The sequence below is a fragment of the Lygodium microphyllum genome, chromosome 21 (assembly GCF_053477565.2).
Source record: "Lygodium microphyllum isolate KBCC chromosome 21, Lygodium_microphyllum_v1.1.10, whole genome shotgun sequence".
Classification (NCBI taxonomy): domain Eukaryota; kingdom Viridiplantae; phylum Streptophyta; class Polypodiopsida; order Schizaeales; family Lygodiaceae; genus Lygodium; species Lygodium microphyllum.
The window spans coordinates 109,983,974-110,000,473 of record NC_141155.1 but is presented as its reverse complement, the minus strand read 5'-3'; the positions used below and the strand labels follow the sequence as shown (position 1 = coordinate 110,000,473).

Genomic DNA, 16,500 nt, shown 5'->3' with positions numbered 1-16,500 from the left:
ATGCATTTTCATTGGCTATGGAGATGCAGGAGAGATGGGTTACCGTCTATGGGATCCGCAGGCTTGGAAAGTGATCCACAGCCATGATGTCATCTTTCATGAGGAAAAAAATGCATATGTAGCTTGAGAAAGTGGTTGAGGTATATAGAGTTATCTTTTAGGAGGAGCCACTTACTCCCATTCAGCCTCGCTCCACGGCCAGCTAGACACCGTGCAGCATCGCTTGATGCTCATAGCCCAGATGTTAGACATGCTAATGCTAGAGAGGATGTTGTTCAGGCATAGTAGAGCCTGGATTGAGGCATTCTACTAGAGATAGATGACCTCCTGACCGCTTTGCACCCTCTATGGATCATGTCCTAATTACAGATGCAGGAGAGCCTCTCACTTATGATGAGGCTGTGCATACAAGGCTCGATTGGTTGCTAAGGGTTTTAAGCAGGAGCATGGTGTTTACTTTGATGAATTCTTTTCTCCTGTGGTCAAGATGACCACCCTATGCATAGTCTTGGCCTTGGTTGCACAGCTTGACCTGGACTTGTACTAGATGGATATCAAGACGGCTTTTTTACATGGGGACTTGTATGATGAGATTTACATGGAGCAACCTAAGGGCTTTGCAAACCATGGCAGGGAACATCTAGTGTGTAAGCTAAAGAATGGTACCATAAGTTTAATGCATTCATGCAGTCACAGGGCTATAGCCACAGTGCTATGGATCCGTGCTTGTACAAGAAGAAAGCTCATGACGGTTCTTTACTGATTTTGGTACTCTATGTGGATGACATGCTTTTAGTAGGGACAGCCTATGAGGAGATAGATGCTCTTAAGGCTTAGCTCAAGAAGAGCTTTGAGATGAAAGATTTGGGACATGTCTCTCATATACTTGGTATACGCATTACGTGCAATAGATCTCAGGGACTACTCTATCTGTTACAGAGGGAGTACATTCATAAAGTCCTTGAGCGCTTTTGCATGCAGGATGTTAAGCCTATTGGCTGTCCATTACCTTCTCATGTGAAGGTTTTATAGGCTGCTTGTCTACAAACACATGACCAGAGGGCCGAGATGGCCAAGTTTCTCTATGCATCAGTGGTGGGCAGTCTTATGTATGCCATGATAGCCACCCGTCGAGATATTGCTTTTGTAGTTGGGGTTGTGGCACGTTAAACGGCTACACCTGGCAAGAAACATTGGGATGTCATGAAGGGTATCATGAGGTACCTGAATGGCACAACAGATATGTGTATTTGTTATGACACTCAAGATACAAGAGTCGTGGGGTACACTGACTCTGATTATGCAGGAGATGCAGATAGTAGGAAGTCCACTTCTAGCTATGTGTTCACTTATGCTGGAGGGGCTATCTCTTGGATGTCCAGGGTGCAGAAGTGTACGGCCCTTTCTACTACAGAGGCCGAGTATATTTGTTACTGCCCTTTCTATGTAGAATACATAAAAGAACAGAGAACACTTCATGAAGCAAATACCTAATCTCACACCTAGAAATCACAGAAACTCACATCTAACCATATGAAAGCATAGATACACTATATTCATCACTACTAATCAAAAAACAGAGAATGAATCACACAAGACATGCTACAACGAGATGAAGACTCCAGCCATGATTGCGCCAATTGCTAGATCCTCTTCATAATTAGGTAGAAACATCATACATCAGGCGTAATCATCATAAGTGATTAGATAGATAAGAAGAACACACAAAATGCCTCATCAGGTCACGTTTTTGCAATTGCTCCAAAACTGCACTTCATGAGGCAGTGAACTTCATAAGACATATAAAGGCTGCTTCACATAGGAAATAGTAATAACTAAGGTAATACACCATTCTAAGGGTAAATGTAGTGTCAAGCCAACGGCTAACACCTGGCACAGCCCGGTGGATGGCTGGCACAGCCATGACTCGAACCCTTGAATGATCCATGAAGTCAAAATGCCTTATCCAAAACCCGACATATCTAGTGAAAAAGATTATGCCTTACCCATAGCCCATATTTGGTGGACATGTGCTTCTCTTGGTGAAATCCACCCGCCCAAGAACAAACGCAATAAGCTGGATCCTAAAAGTGTCAAATGCATTTTCATTGGCTATGGAAACACAGGAGAGATGGGTTACCATCTACGGGATCCGCAGGCGCGGAAAGTGATCTGTAGCCATGATGTCATCTTTCATGAGGAAAAAATGCATATGCAGCTTGAGAAAGTGATTGAGGTACGTAGAGTTATCTTTTAGGAGAAGCCACTTCCTCCCGTTCAGCCTACTCCACGGCGAGCTAGACACCGCGCAACATTGCCTGATGCTCATAGCCCAGATGTTAGACATCCTAATGCTAGAGAGGATGTTGTTTAGGCATAACAGAGCTTGGATTGAGGCATTCTACCAGAGATAGACAACCTCCTGATCATTTTGCGCCCTCCATGGATTATGTGCTGGTTACAGATGCAGGAGAGCCTCTCACTTATGATGAGGCTATGCACAAGGGTGATTGTCACTCTTGGGAGAGGGCTATGCAGTCTAAGCTTGACTCATTACATAAGAATCAGACTTGGGATTTGGTTTCCTTGCCTCAGGGTAAGAAGGCTTTGCCATGCAAGTGGGTGTACAAGCTGAAAAGTACCCCTGGACACCCCAAGCCGGCATACAAGGCTCGATTGGTTGCTAAGGGTTTTAAGTAGGAGCATGGTGTTTACTTTGATGAAGTCTTTTCTCCTGTGGTCAAGATGACCACCCTACGCATAGTCTTGGCCTTGGTTACATAGCTTGACCTAGACTTGTACTAGATGGATGTCAAGACGACTTTTTTGCATGGGGACTTGCATGATGAGATTTACATGGAGTAGCCTAAGGGCTTTGTAGAACATGGTGACAGGGAACACCTAGTGTGCAAGCTAAAGAAGAGTCTATATCGCTTGAAGCAAGCACCTCGAAAATGGTACTATAAGTTTGATGCATTCATGCAGTCACAGGGCTACAGCTGCAGTGCTATGGATCCGTGCTTGTACAAAAGAAAGCCCGTGACTGTTCTTTACTGATTTTAGTACTCTATGTGGATGACATGCTTTTAGCAGGAATAGCTCATGAGGAGCTAGATGCTCTTAAGGCTTAGCTCAAGAAGAGCTTTGAGATGAAAGATCTGGGACAGACCTCTTAGGGACTACTCTATTTGTCACAGAGGGAGTACATTCATAAAGTCCTTGAGCGCTTTCACATGCAGGATATTAAGCCTATTGGCTGTCCGTTACCTTCTCATGTGAAGGTTTCATAGGTCGCTTGTCCGTAGACAGATGACCAGAGGGCCGAGATGGCCAAGATTCCCTATGTATCAGCCGTGGTGGACAGTCTTATGTATGCCATGATAGCCACCCATCGAGATATTGTTTTTGCAGTTGGGGTTGTGGCACGTTAAACGACTACACCTGGCAAGAAACATTGGGATGTCGTGAAGAGTATCATGAGGTACCTGAATGGCACAATAGATATGTGTATTTGTTATGGCAGTCAGGATACAGGAGTCGTGGGGTACACTGACTCTGATTATGTAGGAGATGCAGATAGTAGGAAGTCCACTTCTGGCTATGTGTTCACTTATGCTGGAGGGGCTATCTCTTGGATGTCCAGGGCGTAGAAGTGTACGGCCCTTTCTACTATAGAGGCCGAGTATATTGCAGCCACAGAGGCTTGCAAGGAGGCTATCTAGTTTGGTTGTTTGATTGCAGACCTTGGTATGATAGATGCTATGCCTATGTTGCATTCAGATTCTATGAGTGCCATTCAGTTGGCCAAGAATCCAGTCTTCCATGTGAAGGCAAAACATATTGAGGTGAGGTATCACTTCATTCACGAGGTCGTTGAGTACAGGTCTATTGACCTTGTTAAGATTTTGATTGAGCAGAATCCTGTAGACTTGCTCATGAAGAGCCTCACTATCGAGCGCTTTACCTTCCTTAGGAGATTGATGGGTATTGGATGAGATGACGTCTTTTTCCTCATCATGTTGTACATGTATGCATGTTGTACTGTCTTTTCTTTTTTTTCTCTCATTGGGGCAGATTTGCCTTTAAGTGGGAGGTTGTTGGTGCTAAAGGCGCCTCCGCCTAGCCGCTTGTGTATTACTAGACTGACAATACCCGCCACTGCACACTACAGGTGGCGGGCGCCCATTGCATTCACTTATTCTTTATTCTTTTAGTGATAGTTTGAATAAAGGAAGGCCCAGCCACACATTGTGGTTGTTGGAGTTCTCACTTTTGAGTCTCTCTCTGTCTTGGCTCTTGCTCTCCATCCCCCATAGCTCTCACCGCCAAGCTTCTTCCTTCTGGGTTCCACTTCCCTTTCATACGCATGGTTTTATTTTGTGCAATAGATACCCTCATGAGCATAATAATTTGATTATATTGGTAGCCAACATCTCAGGAATGTGTCATTGTGATGCATATAGCATGGCTTTATTGGATAGATGTTTCCTGATGAATTACAAATATTTTATGGTATAGGTGTTTTGGTATGCAATTAATATTTTTGAAAATAAAACAGCTTAACATTCTCTGCTAGACATGGAAAACATTCTAATATATAATCTGATAAAAAAAGTACTAGTGTTTTATTAACTATTGCTTCCTTAACATTTGATATGAAGTTTAGATTGTGGATCTTTGTGTTCTCTAAACTCACGTTGCTAGGTTTAAAGGCTCAAGTGGTTTAAAAATTTTTATACCAAGCTTAGGTTGTAGATCTTAATATTTCTTGAACTACATTCATGGGCTCAAAAGGCACATAAAATTTGAAGTCCTTATTATCAAGTTTAGCAAAGGATCATAAGATTTTAAGTTCTTATTACTAAGTTTGAAAATGTATTAATGATATCGTCTTCAAAAGTCACAAGAGTTCATCTCTGTAACTATACATTAGTGGTTACACATATTAAACCTAAAAAAGAAAAAGTAAAGATAAACTCAAGGGGAGTTGAACCCCAAACACAATTTGTGTCTACCAAGGAGTCTATCTGCACAATTCAAAAAGAATATTTGTATAGAGAGAGGCATGATTGCTAGGCAATCATGCCTCACTCTCACTCTCTCTCTCCCTCATGCACATTTCTAAGTAAGACCATATGACTTTAATTCCATATATACACATGTATAGCTCCCACATGCACACGAAACTATGTCCTCTAACAAAATTCAAAACTTATAAACAAAAAGTAAGTGGATTTACAAATCAAAGTAAAAGGTTGACTCTACTTTTACATCATCTAATGACCTTTCATATTTCTTATCCAATTTGTGTTTTATTTTTTTAAAGATCTCCAAAGCAAAACCATGAAAGCATCTCATGACTAGTAGAGACCTAATTATCTCTTAAGGTTGAATAATCAACATCAACAAAATTTTGTTTGTTGAGCGAAAGATGTAGACTATTACAAAGATATAGTCTATATTACAAAGATCTTTTTGGGATAACAATTAGGATTATTTTTTAAGAGCCCTTGTCTATAATAATATACCAACAATGAGTCATTGGGTTACTTGTTGAAATTTAAAGGTATTGCAAATCCAATACCATGACCTTTGGTCTTAGTTAGGACAAATTGCCTTCCATGTCTTGCACTATTGGTGCGTATATGTGAGAGAGAGAGAGAGAGAGAGAGAGAGAGAGAGAGAGAGAGAGAGAGAGAGAGAGAGAGAGAGAGAGAGTACTTTACTCCTCCAAATTGCATGTCCTTACATCTTAATGAGTAGGTAATGCTGAGGCAAGAATTTCAAGTATCAACCACGGCCATTGTTTTTGTGTGTGTGAGAGAGAGAGAGAGAGAGAGAGAGAGAGAGAGAGAGAGAGAGGATATGGTGATAGAAATGATCATTTGTACTAGGATAAGGAGGTGTTGAGGAAGGATTTGAATAACATATTAGTCATATATTACCAATGAGAGGCTAAGTGTATTCAATTGATGAAGCCAAAAAATTTGTAGCTCTACTACCACAATAGATAGATCATTGTTACAATAGACAGAGAATGAAGAGTTCAATATTGTCCTTGTTGTAAAACCTTTTGATAGAAGGGAAAGTACTCAATCATCATTGATGGGATCATGTGATTATTTCTCATAAGGCATCCCAAACAAATCTAATAGGATGATGCTTGCATGACTCCTCGTTATTGATTTGAAGCATTTGGGTAGTAGGAATATTAAAGGATATAATGCAAATTGATCAAGTATGTGCACGAAAAGTGTTACTATTTGGTGGGAAAAAATCACCAAGTTTGGTCAATTTTCACTAAAGATGATCATGAGGAATATTAATGATATCATCTTCAAAAGTCACAAGAGTTCATCTATAACTATACATTAGTGGTTACACATATGAAACCTACAAAAGAAAAAGTAAAGATAAACTCAAGGGGAGTCAAACCCCAAACACAATTTGTATCTATCGAGGAGTCTGCTTGCACAATTCAAAAAGAATATTTGTATAGAAAGAGGCATAATTGCCTCTAAGGCAATCATGCATCTCTCTCACTCTCACTCTCACTCTTTCTCTCCCTCATGCACATTGCTAAGTAAGACCATATGACTTTAATTCCACACATACACATGTATAGCTCCCACGTGCACACGAAACTATGTCCTCTAACAAAATTCAAAACTTATAAACAAAAAGTAAGTGGATTTACAAATCAAAATAAAAGGTTGACTCTACTTGACCTTTCATATTCTTCTCCAATTAGAGTTTTTTTTTTTAAAGATCTCCAAAGCAAAACCATGAAAGCATCCCATGACTAGTAGAGACAAACCTAATTATCTCTTAAGGTTGAATAATCAATATCAACAAAATTTTGTTTATTGAGTCAAAGATGTAGACTATTACAAAGATATAGTCTATATTACAAAGATCTTTTTGGGAATTATGATTATTTTTAAGAGCCCTTGTCTATAATAATATACCAACAACGAGTCATTGGGTTACTTATTGAAATTCAAAGGTGCCAATGTCAACAACATATGCCAAGGCATGCATTTATCTAGAGAGTTTGCACGAGTTTGGGTTGGGCAACACATGCTAGTGAGTTAGAGACACGCCTTAATGCTTGCTCTTATCTATCCTATGCCCTGCTCAATCATCATTGATGGGATCATGTGAGCACTTCTAATAAGGCATCCCAAACTAATCTAATAGGACGAGGCTCGGATGACTCCTTGTTATTAATTTGAAGCATTGGGTAGATAGGAATATTAAAGGATATATGAGATCCAATTGGACACTAAATGCTGGAAACATGTATATTAGAGATGTAGACTCTATTAGATACGCAAACAATTCCATGTGAGTCTTGGTAGCTAATATTATCACTGATGAGACCAAACAATTTTTATTTAAAGAATCTTGAATGTTATCAAGATCTCTTTAAGTCTTCCAATTTTGATGAGGCACCGAAAATTTCTAATAAGACTTGCGTTTGGAATGATGATGATTGACAAAGTTTACTCACTCTACTCTTAGAGATAATTGATGTGGTGCACACAACAAAAATCACCAAGAGTTGAGTCATCGAAGGGGGGGGGGAGGGGTAAGATTTTATAACAAATTGGTGATGCTATCAATATGATAATGTGGCTTATATTTTTCTAGAATTCTTTAGAAAATAAATAGAGAAATAAATATTGATAAACTAAAAAAAAAAGTTCTCATCCTATCGTTGAAACACTAACCTTAATATATTTTCCCTCTATTATGTTTTGGAACTCTTGCCTTCTCTAAACTACGACTTCTCTTCTTTTCCCCTTTTTCCATTCTACAACATAGCAAGCCATACTCTGTGGACTGAGCAAAGGTGCACAAACTTTCATGCTAGAGAAAGAAAGAACACTTGAGTCAAAGAAGCAACAGTACTCAGCTAGTTGAGCTTTGTGGAGTTTTGCACTATTGTACCACATCATCGCAGCTTAGTAATATTCTGCAATCTCCAAGGTAGGTACTCGAAAGTACATCTCTTCATTGAAGGATTATCTAATAAGCTGAATAGCACCTATAATCATCTCCTATAATATAATAATCATAGTTCATCCTTAGAAGTGTTAATATTTCTAATCTGATGGACTCTCATCTCATTGGTGCATTTAAAGATTTTCCCCCCCAACATGATAAGGCGTGAAATGGAGACATCATAGATTTCAATATCGGTCACCATTACTACTCTAGCCCAAGTACAATTTTGCAATGTATTATAAGCTTCTTTTTAATATGTTTTTTTAACATAGTATGGCTGTGTAATCAATATATTATAAGGATAATCTTTTCAATGCACTATGGTCATTAGCTGGCTTATAGGGTGTAGAATGAACCACACCCTTGCTTGGCAATGTCTATAATAAACTATTGCTATAGGTCTCTGATTTGTTGGCCATAGCACCAAACCATGAATCTATGAAAGCTTGATCAACTGTATCAGAGCAACAATGCCCATTCTAGGTGGTTGTTCTCCTACAGAGACAACATTAACTTTCTCTTTCTCTGGTTGCAATAGCTTATTGCTCTCCTGTACATTGATGATACTCCTCTTCTTTCTATTACAACAGCTGAGTCTTGAGGAAGGACTTTGCCCAGGAAGCTTTTGCACTAATGATCTAAAGTTGGCCACATGAATCTTGACCACTTTAGGGGCCTTGATATGAACTATCCTGGTAGCTAGGGACCGCTTAGTCTCCTACTTGATGGGGGATGGTTATTTTAAGCTGAAGTTAGGGTAACTATTCATAGGTCGTAAGATGGAGCTAATCAAGCTATTGATGTCCTTAAGCTTGTATCATCTGTTACATATCTGTAAAATAGAAACAAAATCTGTGATCCGAGTGAAAGATGCAATAGAGATCCTGAGTAGGCTTTTAAAGCTATTCAAGGCCAATAGAGATAGCTATACCAGTCATGAAACCAAGAATGGCTACATGGGAGAGAAATTCTGTTATAAAGCCAAGCCTCTACATAGCATAAATAGATGAAGTTAGCATATGAAAACTAGGAAACCACCAAAAAGAATCTGCGCACTCTTTTTGGAAAATGCAAGAGACTCTAAGTTTAATTTCTAGAACCCGAGTAGACCAAGAACTCTTCTTGGAATCATGCATGCATGCAAGCTAGGACAATCCCCAACATGTCTCCAGCCCTTCTCACAAGGAAATTTCCTGTAATTGATGTTTCCCTGTTTGATGTTGTGCTCATGCCATAGAGCTGCAAAATACCACAGGCATGGTAGGTGCTCGAATGATGGTGAGATAATGTAGCTGGAGCTGCCATAATGCAGGCCTTGCTGGATCCCTGTACCACTTTGCACTACCATTGTTGCTATTGAAGGTGTTGTCCTACACCAATTCAATAGCAATAGCAAGTAGAAAGATCATCTAAAGGCGCATTATGCAAGCAGCAAATGCATGAGCTGATCATCTAAAGTGCCACCACTTAATTTCATTGGCCTGACCATATTCATCACCACTAGGGAACCACAGTCCCCCAATACCCTGTAATGATTAGAAAACTCAGGATAAACCATTGACATGACATGGCACTAACCATGGAAGACAGCTATTACTTGCCTTGCTGCATCAAGAGAGCTACCAGGTTTGATGGATCTGCAAAGTGGTAGAATAGAAAATCAGTGTCATGATGGTCCTCCATCCCTTCCTTTTTCCTGAATGCCTCCTTGTACTGTGCAATAGTACCGCTTTGACATCCTTCGGGTATTAGCAGCAGCAACAACAACAAAAAGATGGTCAGTACCTTATACATTAATGGCAAAGGCCCATGAAATGACAGTCATGGGCATTATGCAAATAGTAAACGCATGAGATGATCATCCAAAGGGCCAACACGTATAATTTCATTGGTTTGACCATATAATGCCATACCTTCCAAAGGGTAAGCAAAAGAAGGTGCTGTAGTAGTAGAAGATACCTGTGCGCTGGATATCTGCACTAATCAAATGTCTACACTGGATGGGCACCTGCAAGCTTATAGATCTCCTTACCCTGCAAAGTGACAAAGTCTGCACTAGATTGGAATGACAGTCCTACAAGCAATAGCAAGCAGAAATATCATCTAAAGGTGCATTATGCGAGCAGCAAATGCATGAGCTCATCATCTAAAGTGCCACCACATTTAATTTCATTGGCATGACCATATTCATCACCACGAAGGAACCTCAGTACCCCGGGACCCTGCAGTGATAAGCAAACTCAGGATAAACCATTGACAGCCTTCGGGCATCAGCAACATCAACAACAGCAAAAAGATGGTCAATACCTTATACTTTAATGGCAAAGGCCCATGACATGACAGTCATGGGCATTATGTAAGTAGCAAATGCATGAGCTAATCATCCGAAGGGCCAGCACATATAATTTCATTGACCTGACTATATAATGCCATTGGCACGACCATATAATTTCATTGGTCTAACCATATAATGCCATACCTTCCAAAGGGTAAGCAAAAGAAGGTGTTGTAGTAGTAGAAGATACCTATGCACTGGATGTTTGCACTGATCGAATGTCTGCACTGGATGGGCACCTGCAAGCTTACAGATCTCCTTACCTCACAAAGTGACAAAGTTTGCACTGGATGTCTGCATTGGATTAGAATGACAGTCCTACACCCATTCAGTAGCAATAGCAAGCAGGAAGATCATCTAAGGGTGCATTATACGAGCAACAAATGCATGAGCTCATAATCTAAAGTGCCACTGCATTTAGATTCATTGGCTTGACCATATCATCACCACCAGTCCCCCAGGACCCTGCAATGATCAACAAACTTAGGATAAACCATTGACATGATATGGCACAAACCGTGGAAAGAGATAGCTATTATTTGCCTTGCTGCATCAAGAGCTACTAGGTCTAATGGATTTGCGAAGTGGCAGAATGGAAAATCAGTGTCATGGTGGTCCTCCACCCCTTCCTTTTTCCTGCATGCATCCTTGTATTGTGTAGTAGTACCACTTTGGCATCCTTCGGGTATGAGGAGTAGCAACAACTGCAAAAAGATGGTCAGTACCTTATACATTAATGGCAAAGGCCCATGATGTGACAGCCATGGGCATTATGCAAGTAGCAAATGCATGAGCTGATCATCCAAAGGGCCAGCACACATAATTTCATTGACTTGACCATATAATGCCATACCTTCCAAAGGGTAAGCAAAAGGAGGTGTGGTGGTAGCACAAGATACTTGTGCACTAGGTGTTTGCACTGGATGAGCACCTACAATAGTGGGTCAAACATGGACTAGCTCTCACAAGTTTGAATGCATTGCTAGTCACAAGGCTTTCCACAGTAATCTATCACAGGAAGAGATTTTGTCATGAGAACAAATGGCCCATTGCATGTATGTGCACTTTGGTTCAATTAATTCCCAGGTTTTGATTTTCTTCTCCTTCCTCTTTCTTCTTCCCTCTCTTCAGATCCTTCTTTCCCTTGATAGAGAAATAACCCTAGTGAAGGCCTTGCCTCAATTTCCCCCAAATCCTTATGTAGAGCCTTTTGCTCTGGCAACATACGAGCAACCCCTCCTATCATAGAATCTCTCAACTATATTGATGCAATCAAATCAGAATGAAAAATCCCAAACCTGGGAAGATAGATTACACAGACTGTTTGGAGACAGATTGTTTAGAGAGATTAGCTTCCATGCTCACCTGCAAGTATGTTGTGTATAGTTAGTAGTTACTCACCACAAATTGAGTACACAGGCCGTAAGCTTCTGCATGTGAAAGAGGAGACCATCAGGCTCCATAAGTTACTGATGTGCCTCTTGCCCAAGTTGATCTACTCCTACCAGAATGCCTCCTTCATAGTCCTTTCCCGTCATCCCAAAAATCTTGTAGGCCCCTTCCCTACAAATCATCTGCATCGTTCAGTTGGAGCTACAGTCGTTGATCAACATTCTTCTTCTGTATGATAAGCAGCTTATTGGCACCATCCCCTCATCCTTGGCAAATTGCAACGAAATGAATAGCCTTCAACTATCCCAAAACAACCTTCATGGAGCCATTTCTCTAGAGATAGGCCAGTTGAACAAGCTAATGCAGCTGGTTCTGTATCATAATAACCTCATCGGCACCATTCCTGCACCTCTTGGAAACTGCACTTCCTTTGAGTTATTAGACTTGGCTGAAAACAACCTCATAGGCCCCATACTTCCTGCTTTCTTTCAGTTCCAGTGGATAGCCCTTCTGAAATTAGCTTTGAACAACTTATCAAGAAGCATACCACCCATTGGTAATGCAATTATACTGTAGACACTCTATCTCTCATTCAACTCTCTTACAATATATATCCCGCCAGAAATTGCTAGGCTCAGAGGGCTTCAAGGACTATATCCAGGTGGCAACTGGCTCTCTGGACAGAATCCAGACCAGATTGCCAACTGCACTTGAGCTGAGTCTGACTGGAAATGCCCTCTCAGGTCCCATCCTGTCTAGCTTTGGCAATATGGAGTTCTTAAATAGCCTTAGGCTGGGAAAACAAGCTCACTAGGCATATACCAACACACATCGGCAACTCTACCCATCTACGAAGCCTCTCTATAGAGCATAATGAGCTAATCCGTAAGCTCCCTCCATCTATAGCTGCCCTTTCATCTCTGCAGCTGGCCTTGTATGCGTCCCATAATCATCTTACCGGTCCCTTACCTAGTGAATTGGGAAGCCTTATGCTTCTAGAATCCACGAATCTGTCTGATAATACTTTTTATGGTGCCATTCCAACATCCATTGGCAACTGTGCTGCCTTGGTTCAGCTCAACCTTGCAGGCAATAACTTGAGTGGTTCGATAATACCTGCTTCTCTTGGGAACGTTCATTACCTCACCTACCTCAAGCTCTCACACAACTCCCTTTCTGGGGCTCTGCTTGCACAACTTGGCCACTTACACTTCTTAGCTCAGCTTGATCTATCACACAACTGCTTTATTGGCCTTCTCACAATAGCATCTTTGCAGAATATTTTCACTCTTCTTTACCTCAATGTCTCCTACAACGACTTCATAGAGCCCATTCCGCAGGGAGGCATTTTCAAGAATCTCACAGTCACCTCATCATTGGGGATTGATGGCCTCTGCGGGTCGCCGCTTGTGCATCAGGGAGGACTGCTCTGCTTCGACCAAAGCTCATTCCATGAGCACCAAGGCTATCATAGGTGTGATCTTTGTAGCATGTGTGTTGTGTGGCATATCAGATCTACGGCATCGTTCAACGGAGCTGTAGTCGAACTAGAAGCCGTTTGCATGATGCTTGCAAATTGCAACTAGCTGTCCCAATGAATTGGCAGGACACTCATCAGTCCTAGTCTACTGGCAGCACATTGACAGTGTGCATGTGAAGAGATAATGAAAGCCACGTGTTTTTGTTGCATATGAAGAGACCATCTTGAACTCATTGTAATATCCTAAGCAATAAACCAAGTTGCCTTTTAACCCCCATTGAGCAAGGTATGACCTAGTCTCACTTCTTGAGATCCAAGAACTTGATAGAAGCATTTCCCAGCAAACCTCTTGTTATAACCTAGGAAGCAATGTGTGTGGACAGTTCCATTGAACTAGGGGTTAAACTCACCATGTGCAAGGATGAATTCCATGAAAGAAACAAAACACCAACAATAGAAAATTCATTGTAGTGAATCAAGATAGATTCCATATGTAGCAACACATGGACCTTGTCTACTCTCTTGTTTGATCTCTCCAATGTTTTCGTCCTAGCATCGTTATGCTTATGCATGTTAACAAGAAGAGCTTTCGTTGATGTGGTTGGTCAAAACTTCTACCTTTAGTATGCAACATAGCTTTTGATCTATGTCTCCTTTGTCATTATAAGGCTTTTGGAGTTTTTGTTAGAAAGAACATTAGAACTCTGATCTTCTCCCCACTTGTTTGTCCAGCATGTAGGGCAAGGTACTTACAGTGTCATTGTGTTGACATTTTTTTTCTTTGAGCCTACTTGACTATGTACATTAATAGCTTTTGAATTATGAATTTGATGTGAAATAAATATTAATAATTAGTTTAATTGAATTAATTAAATACTTATTTATTCAATATAAAATACTAGGACTTTTTACTTTTTAAATAATTTGCTCAAAAATGAATGTTGATCAATTTGATAAGAAAAAAAAAACGGAGTAGAAAAAGAGTAGAAAAGAGAGTATAGTAAAAGAGGAGAAAAAAAAGGGAGTATAGAGGGGAGAGAGAAGAGAGGAGGGGGAATAAAGAGAAAAGAGACTATAGAGAGAAAGGGAGAGAGGAGAGGATGTGAAGAGAGAGGATAGAGAGAAAAGAGGAGAGAGACATTAAAGAGAGAAGAGAGAGTAGGGGGAGTAAAGAGAGGATTTTTGCCAAAAGGCTCTACAAATGTTTTGATTGTTTGCTTTAATAAACAGTGTCCACAAAGGGAAGTTTGGAGGTCATTCTACGTGTCTTCCATCACATTGAGGTTGTCTATCGCATATTTCAAGGCAAGTTATCTCTAGACCCAAAATTACATACATTCATTTATACTATCTTGACATTTCATAAATACAGTAGCTTTAATCTTTGCATTAAGGGTAAATCATATCTTTAATAGGTCATTTATGCAAATGTACTTGTAATTAGAAGTGTGCACGCACACCTCAAGGATGGCAATTAGTAAATAGAAGCACCTACTTTAGACACAATTATCATGACTTTGTTGGTAACTTGTATCCTCATATTGAATAAGGTGTTAATATTGTTTTTGAAGATCAAACAAACAAAGTGGAGTTATCTCCTGTTAATTTAAAAAAAGGATGTGGTGCGATTGTGTCGCATATTGTGGTGGTGGATTCTATGTGGCCCCTTCCACATATTTCAAACATCAATAATTCTAAGTTGCATATAATGGGTTGGCTAGAAACTTAGGTCTTCTAAGCGATGATGAGTCGTGTTCATATAGTAGTGATAATAATCTCATTACACAAAGTGATAATGATAATAATAACAATGGCCTTACTGATAGCAGTGACAATATTAATACAAATGAAAACCCACCATGTGACTCTTTTATCGAGAATCTTAATAAGAACAACAATGGCCTTTATCAAGAGGAACACAATGAGAGTAACTATAACTGCCATAGTGAAAATGATGAGAGTGAATCTAATAGTGAGAATAACCGTACTATGCAATCATTAGCTCATCAAATTATAGAGAGACCCACTGAGCTTCAATCACTTTGGGACAAATACCGAATCTCAATTATAGCTCAAGATAATATGCTTCAACTCTTATTTGGGGATTTGGGTGGAAAAAGAGTTGGAAAACATAGTGTAGAAAAAGCAATGCTGACCTTATGTAAGCTATTGAACCAATTGCCAGAGACATTGTAACGTGCCCGCCCCTCAAATTGCGGGACACGTCTTAGCAGCCCATTGAGAGATCAATCTAGAAGACGCCGCCCGGCACTCCCAAGGAATGACACGGGGTTTGCCAACTAGGGTCTCTCGAGTCTGCCTCGCAACGGAACTTATCCGGCCGTTCCCACTAGGATCGACCTGAAGTCCAGGTTCCTAGTAGTCGAGTCTTCCTAACAGCCTTCTAGCGTCGGTCAAGAGCCGCTCCACTTTGCGTAGATACAATTGGACCCAAGCAGACTCATACCGCACTTGGTTCAAAGAGAATGGGAAACAAGAGGGAGGCATCGCTCGACCTCTTTGCCCATAGGGCATAGTTCCATTCCAGTCCCCTAAAACGGTATGAATCGGGGTTTCAACTTACAAGTTCTAAGGTCCTTGTCTAACTAACGTTCGCATCAAATAAATTCCATTGAGGAAAGCTCTCTGCTAACCGAGACCACCCTGCCGTAGGATGGACCCGACGGTCACATCTACCATGCTTCCCTCAAGGGTTGTTTTAGTTAACTAATTACCTACCACATTATGTTTGACACATGAAAGCAGCTTCCTTAATTAACCTGTTATTCACAAGTTCCTTTACGTAATTTAGGGCACAAACACGAAGACAAGATAGCAAGATTAAACACTTCCTTAACTTATCTTCAGATTAATGTTTGTCTCTCGCCCATACAGGAGAATTAAGTGTCCATTTTTGCCTCCATAGAAAGAAAATCTTTCTGTCTCCTGGCAATAGGTTTATCCTACCAAGATTTTGCCTTGTAACTAGTATCAAGGCCTCGAGATCCCATCTCGAGTCACGTAGAACACTTGTGTAGGGTCTGGAGGCATTGGGATTTATGGCCAGAGCCCCCTAGCACCCAAGCGTCCTCCTACGCCAAGTAATTTCCACGGAGAGACCTCTTGCGGCGGGTTCAGTCCACATTCTCGGCGCGGATTCATAACCCCCTTGGTTAGGGTTTGGCGGTTCGCGGGGGTAGCTAGCGCCATCCTTCCTTAATTATCCCTTTAGGAAATCATCCACAGCTGAAGCAACCAGCCTAATAACATTTACTGGGGAAAA

General features: G+C 40.7%; 1 long non-coding RNA gene across 2 annotated transcripts; it reads right to left on the bottom strand.

Annotated features, from left to right (window-relative positions):
- Window positions 1–5,979: 5,979 nt before the first annotated feature.
- LOC148018419 (uncharacterized) lies at window positions 5,980–13,384 on the bottom strand. Of its 2 annotated transcripts, XR_015687721.1 has the most exons (3): window positions 11,747–13,384; window positions 9,612–9,749; window positions 5,980–9,536 (listed from the first exon to the last, which is right to left on the bottom strand). It is a non-coding gene; the product is annotated as an uncharacterized LOC148018419 (long non-coding RNA). The 2 variants fall into 2 exon arrangements; XR_015687722.1 differs by having other exon boundaries at window positions 5,980–9,749; window positions 9,970–13,384.
- Between the last annotated feature and the right edge of the window lie 3,116 nt (window positions 13,385–16,500).